Genomic DNA, 11,925 nt, shown 5'->3' with positions numbered 1-11,925 from the left:
GACCATATACTGTGAGGAGTGAAGAAGGACAGATACTACGTCGCAATCGTCGCAGTTTGCTGAGGGTTCCAGAGACTGTTCCACACCAAGAAACAGCCGAGTCCGAGGTTTCATCTACACCGACTGTTTCAAACCAAGCAACAGCTGAGTCCGAGGTTTCATCTACACCTACTGACTGTGAAACAATGCCAATGCAGCACATGAATGAAGATGTGACTGACGATCCTGAACCTGTGTTGAGAAGATCCACAAGGCAGATCAAGAAACCTGTGGATGATGACTATGTGTATTATTGAACTTGTATAATATCAAACTGATTGACAAGCTAAAGAGTTGTTTTTTAAAATATTTTAAATGTTTTCTAATACTGTGGTGCATGGATAGTTTTTGAAAAGATTGCATATTCATGTGGTCAAGATAGAAAAACAAGTAATTTGTTTAATACAAACATTGTATTAGCAATGGGTGCTTAGTTTAGAAAGGGGGATGTAATGATAGTGTTTGACCACATGGTGGTAGTAAGAGTCTACAAATGACTAGGAACCAATAAATAGTATGTGTCAGGTAGGACTCTTTAGAGAGGTACACACCTTGTACGCACGAGTGTTGAAGTAGCGTTTGTAATATGTGATCGTGATTAAAAGACAGTTCTGCAAGTCATCCAACGATGTGTTATTTAAAACAATAACATAACAATTACATCATTTCCCAAGGCACACTGGTTGAAAATCACTGATCTATACATACAACTGATATGTTTTTGCTTTTTTCCTAAATATTTCAATGGTTATACATTCTAAGATATTATCTATAGCAAATTACATGTTTTTTTACCACTTTGTAGTTCAGGTTCTTCATCGCGTACACAGCTACTCCTCCTCCATTTTTGTTGGTTCTGTTGATGTAGTTTTAGTTCATATCCTTCCAGATCAAAAATCGATTCCTTTTTTTTTTTTTTATCATCAAACCATGTTTCTGTGACAGCGATCACTTTGAAGGGTTCGTTGATGTGTTCCAAAAAGTTCTTAATGTTGTTGTAATTTGCATACAAACCGTTTAAAACCGTAAGAGAAGACGTTAGCCAAGGTGGGCTGGGTGAACCCGGAAATGATGTCATAACAAGTTGACCAATCACAGCTCTTTTTTCTCTAACTTTATTTTTCAACAATATTATACACAACATTTAAACAATCAGAACATAACAGAACATGTCAAAATATATACAAAAATATGTATAAAGAAAATATTTGTCCTCAATAATGTTGAACCAGTAATTAAGACATTGAAATAACTCGACTATAACAAAATAATAAACAAAAAGAGCATGAACACGAGCAAGGGATAACAAAATAAAATAAAATAAATAAAACAAAAACATCATATCGCAATTTTTCTTAATTTAGTTTTTGACGGAAATTGTGTTTATGTGTTTTAGGATGTGGGAATGTGCAAAAAAAGACCTCCAAACTTTGCTCAGTGCAGTGAAATCACACATGCTATTAGCTAATCACAATTTGGCGATTAAAGGCAGACAGCAATTATTTTGGCAGATTTATTTGGCGTGACCAACAAAGCAATTTCTGCTTTATAAAATAAATTAAAACAGAAATACACACTCATGTTTAAAAGCTGTGTAAGCCAATTGTAATTCACTACAGAGTAACAGTCAATGTAAACTTTTCATCTATTCAAAATTACCATTGTCAAATTCTTACAATTTTGTCTATACAGACAAATTATTTAATAAAATATTTGTATTGTCGTATGCTAAGCTACTAGTTACTCTCCATTTAATGTAGCTAAGCTACAGGCGAAGCTATCCCCACAGAATTGTAGCAAGCTGCATTACACGCTACATCAACACTACATACATACATACATACATACATACATACATACATACTTGCAAAGTTGCGGCATGATGTACAAAACGAGGGGGAGGACACTGACTGGACACACATGAAAATAAAGGAAATTAAATAATATAATAATATCAAATAAAGACTAAAATATACACTATAGCTTATATATACAATGACTGTTTTAACACAACAGTGGCAAAGTGACAATAACCCGGCTAAAGGAAAAGTGCAAAACATTTGTCAAACAACACAGATATTGACAAACTTCATCTTCATATGGCCGGAAATCAATAAAAGTGAACTTTTCTTTGCTCCAGGACTGGAATACTACGTAACTGTAATACCAGTACTAAGCAGCATTGCTGCGTTCCCATCGTCTACCTCCTCCCTGTTTGGTTTACTTACACAGCTGTGCACTGTCATGTTAGCAGGAACAAAACAGAACGTTATTCAAATGTTAAAAACAATGTCAATTAAGTAAAAGTACAGGTGAAATACCTATTGATTCACCCTGGAGTTATCTAGCACCGACAACTCACAGAGTTTTGTAACCCCCCTACAATTCCCAGAAGGCAGCCAAAAGGTTATTATTAGTTTAAAAAGTACCACTCAACATCGACAATTAGCCCTCTTTCTTTTGTAAATGCACCCATGACATCAAAATGTGGTGGACCACTCTAATGCTCAGATGAGTGGGAGGGGATTGCCTGACTAGAGGGATGTTTCATACATCTACAGAGAGTTGTTGTGTTGCTGTAGAACTGTAGGTAATAGCAGCTGTAAATATGTCTGATCTGAGTAGAAATACTATTTTTTATGTAATCAATATCCAAGCGCCCTTTTGCAAAACTGCCATTGACTTTTTAGATTCATGTTTTTATTTGATAGTGTTTTCATTTCTGTAAAATGTTTTTGTAAAATGTCAAACTTTTGGTCAAAATACTCCCAAAGTGAATAATTGTTGTACAATGACATACACATATATTTTTTTTTTAAAACCTAACTTTTTTCCACAATCATTTTTCACAATGCTTTAATCATTGTAAAATTCAAACAATTGTCTCAAAATATTCCTGCAGTGCATAATCAATAATCATCTGTAAATGTTCAATAATGACACATGGTTAGGCCTGGTTACAATTATTGTAAGGTATGCATTAAAGGGGTTTGTGGTGTTGACACCAGGAGTCCTGATTCATTATTAATGAATGTTTTCCTCTTTTAGAGAAGCAGAGGAGGGGACTTTTCTCATTGTGACATGATTTAAAGTGCCTGTGTTGCTTGTTCTGATAACTTCTACTCGCCAGTTGCTGAGTGTTGCTTGACTCAGTAAGTAATCTTCATGTTTCACATTTTCTCCTCCATAGACTTGCTGATACTTTCTCAAGTAGAGTGATAGTGTCCATGTCTGTGGAGGTCAAAGAAGGATTAGAAGAAGCAGTCTAGTGTATATTTAGTACTGGAGTTGCTTCAGACAATAAAATATAAATTGTTTCTGGACTATAAGCCACACCGGAGTATAAATCGCACCCAATAATTTTCCACACAGTTTTTGTAGAACGGCAGTCATTGATGTCTCTATTCATTCTCTATAAAATGAATACGATTTTTTCCTTTTTTAATAAGGTTCAATATGTTTATCAGGATTCTTCTTCCTTCCATCCATCCATCTTCTTCCGCTTATCCGAGGTCGGGTCGCGGGGGCAGCAGCCTAAGCAGGGAAGCCCAGACCTCCCTCTCCCCAGCCACTTCGTCCAGCTCTTCCTGTGGGACCCCGAGGCGTTCCCAGGCCAGCCGGGAGACATAGTCTTCCCAACGTGTCCTGGGTCTTCCCCGCGGCCTCCTACCGGTCGGACGTGCCCTAAACACCTCCCTAGGGAGGCGTTCGGGTGGTATCCTGACCAGATGCCTGAACCACCTCATCTGGCTCCTCTCGATGTGGAGGAGCAGCGGCTTTACTTTGAGCTCCCCCCGGATGGCAGAGCTTCTCACCCTATCTCTAAGGGAGAGGCCCGCCACCCGGCGGAGGAAACTCATTTCGGCCGCTTGTACCCGTGATCTTGTCCTTTCGGTCATAACCCAAAGCTCATGACCATAGGTGAGGATGGGAACGTAGATCGACCGGTAAATTGAGAGCTTTGCCTTCCGGCTCAGCTCCTTCTTCACCACAACGGATCGATACAGCGTCCGCATTACTGAAGACGCCGCACCGATCCGCCTGTCGATCTCACGATCCACTCTTCCCTCACTCGTGAACAAGACTCCGAGGTACTTGAACTCCTCCACTTGGGGCAAGATCTCCTCCCCAACCCGGAGATGGCACTCCACCCTTTTCCGGGCGAGAACCATGGACTCGGACTTGGAGGTGCTGATTCTCATCCCAGTCGCTTCACACTCAGCTGCGAACCGATCCAGTGAGAGCTGAAGATCCTGGCCAGATGAAGCCATCAGGACCACATCATCTGCAAAAAGCAGAGACCTAATCCTGCAGCCACCAAACCAGATCCCCTCAACGCCTTGACTGCGCCTAGAAATTCTGTCCATAAAAGTTATGAACAGAATCGGTGACAAAGGGCAGTCTTGGCGGAGTCCAACCCTCACTGGAAACGTGTCCGACTTACTGCCGGCAATGCGGACCAAGCTCTGGCACTGAGCATACAGGGAGCAGACTGCCACAATCAGACAGTCCGATACCCCATACTCTCTGAGCACTTCCCACAGGACTTCCCGAGGGACACGGTCGAATGCCTTCTCCAAGTCCACAAAACACATGTAGACTGGTTGGGCAAACTCCCATGCACCCTCAAGGACCCTGCTTCTTCCTTGTACTTTATAAACACTTTGAATTTTAACAGTTTCTTACAGTGGATCATTTTAGTAAATTGTTTGATTTCTTTGCATAATATATAGTTGAGGGCGTTGAGGGGATCTGGTTTGGTGGCTGCAGGATTAGGTCTCTGCTTTTTGCAGATGATGTGGTCCTGATGGCTTCATCTGGCCAGGATCTTCAGCTCTCACTGGATCGGTTCGCAGCTGAGTGTGAAGCGACTGGGATGAGAATCAGCACCTCCAAGTCCGAGTCCATGGTTCTCGCCCGGAAAAGGGTGGAGTGCCATCTCCGGGTTGGGGAGGAGATCTTGCCCCAAGTGGAGGAGTTCAAGTACCTCGGAGTCTTGTTCACGAGTGGGGGAAGAGTGGATCGTGAGATCGACAGGCGGATCGGTGCGGCGTTTTCAGTAATGCGGACGCTGTATCGATCCGTTGTGGTGAAGAAGGAGCTGAGCCGGAAGGCAAAGCTCTCAATTTACCGGTCGATCTACGTTCCCATCCTCACCTATGGTCATGAGCTTTGGGTTATGACCGAAAGGACAAGATCACGGGTACAAGCGGCCGAAATGAGTTTCCTCCGCCGGGTGGCGGGGCTCTCCCTTAGAGATAGGGTGAGAAGCTCTGCCATCCGGGGGGAGCTCAAAGTAAAGCCGCTGCTCCTCCACATCGAGAGGAGCCAGATGAGGTGGTTCGGGCATCTGGTCAGGATGCCACCCGAACGCCTCCCTAGGGAGGTGTTTAGGGCACGTCCCACCGGTAGGAGGCCACGGGGAAGACCCAGGACACGTTGGGAAGACTATGTCTCCCGGCTGGCCTGGGAACGCCTCGGGGTCCCACAGGAAGAGCTGGACGAAGTGGCTGGGGAGAGGGAAGTCTGGGCTTCCCTGCTTAAGCTGCTGCCCCCGCGACCCGACCTCGGATAAGCGGAAGAAGATGGATGGATGGATGGAATATATAGTTGGTACATAGTAGGGAAAATACGTAAATGAAAAAATAAGTCGGATCACAAAGCAGAACATGGTAACTAACTACTTTAAATCTTCTCAGTTATATTTGTCCTTTTGTTCTAAAGTAAACTTTTCGTTCTGTCTCCAGATTGGAAAAAAAAAGGTTTGTGCTCTGTCTAGGAAGAAAGTGTTTTCTTTTTCACGCTGTTTGAACACTGAAACAAACACTTGACAAACATGCAACATCACAAAAATGTCCAAACTTGTTAGCAAAGTAAGGAAACTATTAAGATCCCGGCAAACCTATTTGAAAATCAAAGTGTAAACTAAGAACACAAGTCGGATCATGAATCAGAACATAAGTGTATCAACCATACTTGCCAACCCTCCCGAATTTTCCGGGAGACTGCCGAAATTCAGCGCCTCTCCCGAAAACCTCCCGGGACAAATATTCTCCCGAAAATCTCCCGATTTACAGCCACAGCTGGAGGCCACGCCCCCTCCAGCTCCATGCGGACCTGAGTGACGTGTCGACAGCCTGTTTTCAGATCCGCTTTCCCACGATATAAACAGCGTGCCTGCCCAATCACGTTATAACATCTACGGCTTTTAGAGCGCACACAACAAGGAGAGGAAGCAGAAGAACGAGGAAGTTACAGCCATGGCGACGCCGACGCCGATTAAGATGAAGAAATACGCTTGTAAGTTTCAAAACGAATGGAAACACAAATTTCAGTTTATCCAGGACAGTTCGAAGGGGAAGGGGTATGTTGCCGCTAAATTTTGTAGATCAGACTTCTCCATTGAACACGGTGGCCGAACGGATATAGTCACTCATGAACAGTCAGCGAAGCACAAAGCGGCGGCAACGCAGCACCGGTCACAGCCCAGTATTATGGGCCACCTCGCTAAATGGAGTCTCGAGGGTGTAATTTATGCCGAGACAAAGATGGCTATGCTGATAGCTGGACGCAACATCCCGTTCTCATTTGCGAATGTCTACAACAAATCCGTGAAGGATATGTTCCCGGATTCAGAGATCGCTCGCCAGTACACAAATGGCAGAACAAAGGCTACTCAAATAATGAAAGTTAAGTGTTGTTTTTTTAGTAAGCAGCAAGCACAGTACAGTTAGTAGAACAACTGTGTTTTCATTACTGTGTATTTGATAGGTACAACAATGAGTAGATGAGTGTTATGTGTGTGTATATGTGTAAATAAATGAACACTGAAATTCAAATATCTTTTTTATTTATATATATATATATATATATATATATATATATATATATATATATATATATATATATATACACACATATATATATATAATAAAATAAATATATATATATATAGCTAGAATTCACTTAAAGTCAAGTATTTCTTATATATATATATATATATATATATATATATATATATATATATATATATATATATGAAATACTTGACTTGGTGAATTCTAGCTGTAAACTTACTCCTCCCCTTTTAACCACGCCCCCCGCCCCCGAAATCGGAGGTCTCAAGGTTGGCAAGTACGGTACCAACTTTAGTTTACCTGAGTCAAGCTTTTCTTCTGGTTTCTGCTGTTTATTCATCTTCATCACTCTGTACGGACACTGAATCATCAAACAACAACACAAAGATAATTACATTCCAATCATGTTAGCGAGGTAAGAAAACTACTAACATCCCAAAAAGCTATTCATTACATTTGAATAAATAACTCTAAATAAACAACTAATATGATAATTTGCTGATGATTAAGTCAATTGTAATTAAGTGAATATGAAAAGATTACATGTAACTATAATTAAGGATCATACCTCTTACTGCACTTGGTCTTCTGTTCCAAATATATTTATCCAAAAGTGCTGCAAGATCAAAGAGAAAATTAACATTTCATAATATGTAATGACATGAAAAAGACAGGAATAAAGCGTGATGTGGGTTTAAAGGTTGTGCACACAAAAAGTATTAGTTTTAAAATATTTTTGAATGTACATGATATTAATTCATCATCAACAGTTCAATTCTCTCCATGGGATGAAAGAGTGCATCGTTTAAATCATTCAAATATTTTTTTAAGTGTTTTGTCCTTTGTTATATTGAGTTTCTGTACCTTTTAAATGTTGACGTTTTGTGTATAAAACACAACACAAGATGATGACCAGAATGAAGATACAGACTAATATGATAATCAGATGATCATCTGATCTTTTACCTGCACAGAAAAACAAAAGTCAAACTCAAAGCAACTTTTTAAAGTACATCATATCCAAAATAAGATTTAAATATGTACAACCACCATTTCACAGCCATCATTATTGATTATAATTACCCAGGAAGCAGTCCTTAGCGGTGAATGAAGCCGTTTCATTGGTCAGAGGGTTGCTGACATCACAACGATAAACTTGATCATCATCTTCATTCCTGACAGTTATTGTTAAATTTGGTCCAGTCTGCTCCTTTCCTGCTGAGCTCCACTTTAATAAATGAGGATGTTTGGACTCTGTTGAGCACACAAGTGTCGCCTGCTTTGTGTCGCTCATCTCACAGGATATGTTGGGTTTGGATACTTTGTCTGTAAGAAAACAGAAGGATGGTCAACATGAGGTCAGATGGTTTTTTTTTTTTGGGGTGGAGATTCATGTAGTGTTGAGTCGTGTTCACATTTGAGCTCAAATGTAACACAATCAACACTATTGTTAATGAACCTAGATTAGACAAGTTAATATTTATAGTGCTCAATATTTGTGTTAAAATGTTCATGAATGGAAATGTAAACTTACCTATAACTTCAATTGTACAATTGAAAAAATGCTGCTCGTTGTTTATGTTCATTTCTAGGAAATAGACTCCACTGTCTTCATATGTGGCGTTTTTGATGGTGAGTTCTGCAGAGACCCGGTCCAGAGTGATTCTGTTCTTGTAAGAAGAATTGGGCACATAGCCCTCCGTGCCAGTAAACCATACCACATCATTTCCATTATGTAGCCAAGAAATTCCAATAGGTTGTTCAGAGATGGATGGCATCAAGTGTATGTCCTGACCCTTCAGGAAATATTTCACATCCTGTGCAGAAACTGTGAGAGGGACATAAACAGATAAATAGTCTTCAGCTGTAGTGGTGCACCATTATGACCCTTTTTTTATAAACAAAACACAAGAGACTTTAATGTGTATAAACACAGCATTATCTACTTTGCATGATTGTAATGAGAGTAATTACCATACTAACAAATAACATGTTACCTGCACTTTTTCAAAAAAGCAGCTTTTGTCACCTGCACTTTTTAATGTTCAAAAATAAAAAGGTGAAAAGTGGTGAAATTACTCTCTGCACTTGACCCATCCGCATATTCACCTCCTGAGAGGTGAGGGGAGCAGTGGGCAGCAGCAGTGGCCGCGCTCAGGAATCATATTTGGTGATTTAACCCCCAATTCCAACCCTTGATGCTGAGTGTCAAGCAGGGAGGTAATGGGTCCCATTTTTTAAATATTTTTTGGTATGACTGGGCCGAGGTTTTAACTCACGACCTACCGATCTCAGGGCGGACACTCTAACCACAAGGCCACTGAGCAGAACATAGCATTATTATAGTTTTTGACTTGTCGGTGGACCCAAACCAGCAATTAGGTCTGCGGTTGTTCGGGTAAGACTAATAAATGACAGCATACGGACACAGTTTGTGGAAATTATTACGTTTGAAAAGGCCCCGTATGTTAATGTTGATGATCTGTTGAACTTTTATACATCAAGTGTTGTCAATGTTTTGGATTCCATTGCTGACGTCAGGGTTAGAATGGAGAAATGAAGACTTGGTCTGGGCACAGAAAAGGGAGTGCTGCAGAGCTGAACGGAGTTTGACAAGTCAAAGCTCCAAATCCATTATGAGACTTACAAAGAGAAGTTCAATGTGTTCAACAAGACTTTGTGTAGAACAATATTTAGTTTGGTAGCAAAACACACAACAGGTGCAACAAAACACAACGTTAGATCTTCTTTCTATTTGTACAAAGTCTACATTTATAAATAATTATAGGAAAAGCAACATCAGAACTTACCTGCAGTGAAAGTCCACATGAAATAGACCAGAACATGTTGGTAGTCCATTATAGACCATTCACTTTCACCAATTTTACCAAACTAGTTTGCTGTCTTTTGAAGCTTTTCACTGAACACAGCAAATCAAATGGGTGCCGTTTGTAACAGTGAAGCGAAATAAGAAACTGACGTGTTGGTTATGTATTGACTTTCAAAATAAGAGCATAGCCAGAGCATTCATGGTATGTTAACACTTGTAAAGTATATGAAACAGCGGATTTAAATATGTGGCAATCTCTAACTAGTTCCTTACACTTTACATCAGAGTTTTGTATTTTAACATTGATACATTGCTAACTGGATGTTTTAATCTGAAAAAAGGTCTGCATGATTTCTTTTTATATGCATGGTGTGATTAAAGTTAACTGTAAATATATCTTGATAACTCAACTGATGACCAGAGGGAATAATATTCTCTTGCACATTACAGTAACATGTATTACACACGCAGATCCATGCATCACAATGAATTGTACACTGGAGCAGAAATTAATAGTGTCAGAAATTATATTTCTAATTCAAAAATATGTTGATTGCATTCTCTTGATTAATAAATAAATGAATGAAGAAGTGCATGGAGGATGTCAGTGTGATCAAGAACATCCCCACACGGGCCAACGAGAAACCATGGATGAACAGTGAGGTACGTGCCATGCTGAAGGCTCGGAACAAGGCTTTTAAATCTGGCAACATGGTAGCTCTTAAAAGAGCCAGAGCCAACCTGAACCGTGCCATTAGGGTTGCAAAGTGTGCTCACAGCCACAAAGTGCAGGACTTCTTCGAGAACCCCATTCGTTAAAAAGACGGAAGAACGCCATTGGTGCAATTACTGCGGTCAGGGCGAAGCAATAAAACAACCAAAGAAACGGAAAGTCTTGGTCTGAGGAGACAAAAAAAAAGAAAAACTGAATTTACCTGGGTAAAAGTACGGTCAGGACAAGATCAACTTCCTACACATTTAATGATTTTGGTAATGTAGAAAATCTATGCAAACGTTCACTTTCACTGACAGCTTTAAGGGTTGGATCTGTGTTTGTCTTTCAAGAAAAAGTTGCAGTTAGCATCAAAAAGTCTCAAACAAATCAAAGATTGCTGTGAGATGGACAGTGACTCAGCGTTATTTACTAATGATTACAAATGTAGCAGGTATATAAGATATATTGTATGCATTACACCAAAATTCCCTCACGTTTTATTTTATTGCTGTATTGTTATTCATTGTCACTTTTTTCTAGTTTGTTCAGCAAATAGATCGTTTTGGGAGCATTTGTCATTTTATTTTGAAGTCCTACCTTCTTCCGGTAGTGACGGTGTCGTCCTCGCTTGCATGTTGAGACGCGCCGTGAGGATGAACGCCTTTCTCTCCTCTCGTGTTGAAAGAGAATATAACAAGTGCAAACAGGTTCTAATGGACTCTTGTGCTGCTAATGTTGCTGATATGTTCGTGTACACTTGTTTTGCTCAGAGTTTGAGTGTTTTAGCAAACTTTTTGCCCTTCATTGAAGTTTTCCCTCCATTTTAGACTGGTGTGCTGTGTGTTAATGCTGCCGCATTACTTCCTCTTTATTTCATACAGCTATGTTTCTGTTGCTCCCAACACTTTGTTCTATTTTAATGTATTGTTTATTTTCCTATTATATAAAATATTAGACGGTGGTGTATTCATTTTCAGTGTATTTGTAATTGTGATGAATTGGTTTTGTGACATTTGTAAATGTGTTACATAGCTTTTTTTTTGATTGATTGATTAAAACTTTTATTAGTAGATTGCACAGTGAAGTACATATTCCGTACAATTGACCACTAAATGGTAACACCCGAATATGTTTTTCAATTTGTTTAAGTCGGGGTCCACTTAAATTGATTCACGATACAGATATATACTATTTTCATAATACAGTCATCACACAAGTTAATCATCAGAGTATATACATTAAATTATTATCATTATTTAAATAAATAAATGATAAATGGGTTGTACTTGTATAGCGCTTTTCTACCTTCAAGGTACTCAAAGCGCTTTGACACTACTTCCACATTTACCCATTCACACACACATTCACACACTGATGGAGGGAGCTGCCTGTATATATATATATATATATACAAGAAATACTTGAATTTCAGTGAATAGCTATAAATATACTCCTTAACACTGCTCCCCCGACCACGGATCATG

General features: G+C 39.6%; 1 long non-coding RNA gene across 1 annotated transcript; it reads right to left on the bottom strand.

Annotated features, from left to right (window-relative positions):
- Positions 1-1,116: 1,116 nt before the first annotated feature.
- Positions 1,117-7,909, bottom strand: LOC133608269 (uncharacterized). The gene is made up of 4 exons (XR_012050500.1): positions 7,761-7,909; positions 7,465-7,512; positions 7,197-7,257; positions 1,117-3,270 (listed from the first exon to the last, which is right to left on the bottom strand). It is a non-coding gene; the product is annotated as an uncharacterized lncRNA (long non-coding RNA).
- Between the last annotated feature and the right edge of the window lie 4,016 nt (positions 7,910-11,925).

This window comes from Nerophis lumbriciformis, linkage group LG06, assembly GCF_033978685.3.
Source record: "Nerophis lumbriciformis linkage group LG06, RoL_Nlum_v2.1, whole genome shotgun sequence".
NCBI lineage: Eukaryota > Metazoa > Chordata > Actinopteri > Syngnathiformes > Syngnathidae > Nerophis > Nerophis lumbriciformis.
This window is presented reverse-complemented; position numbering and strand designations above follow the sequence as displayed.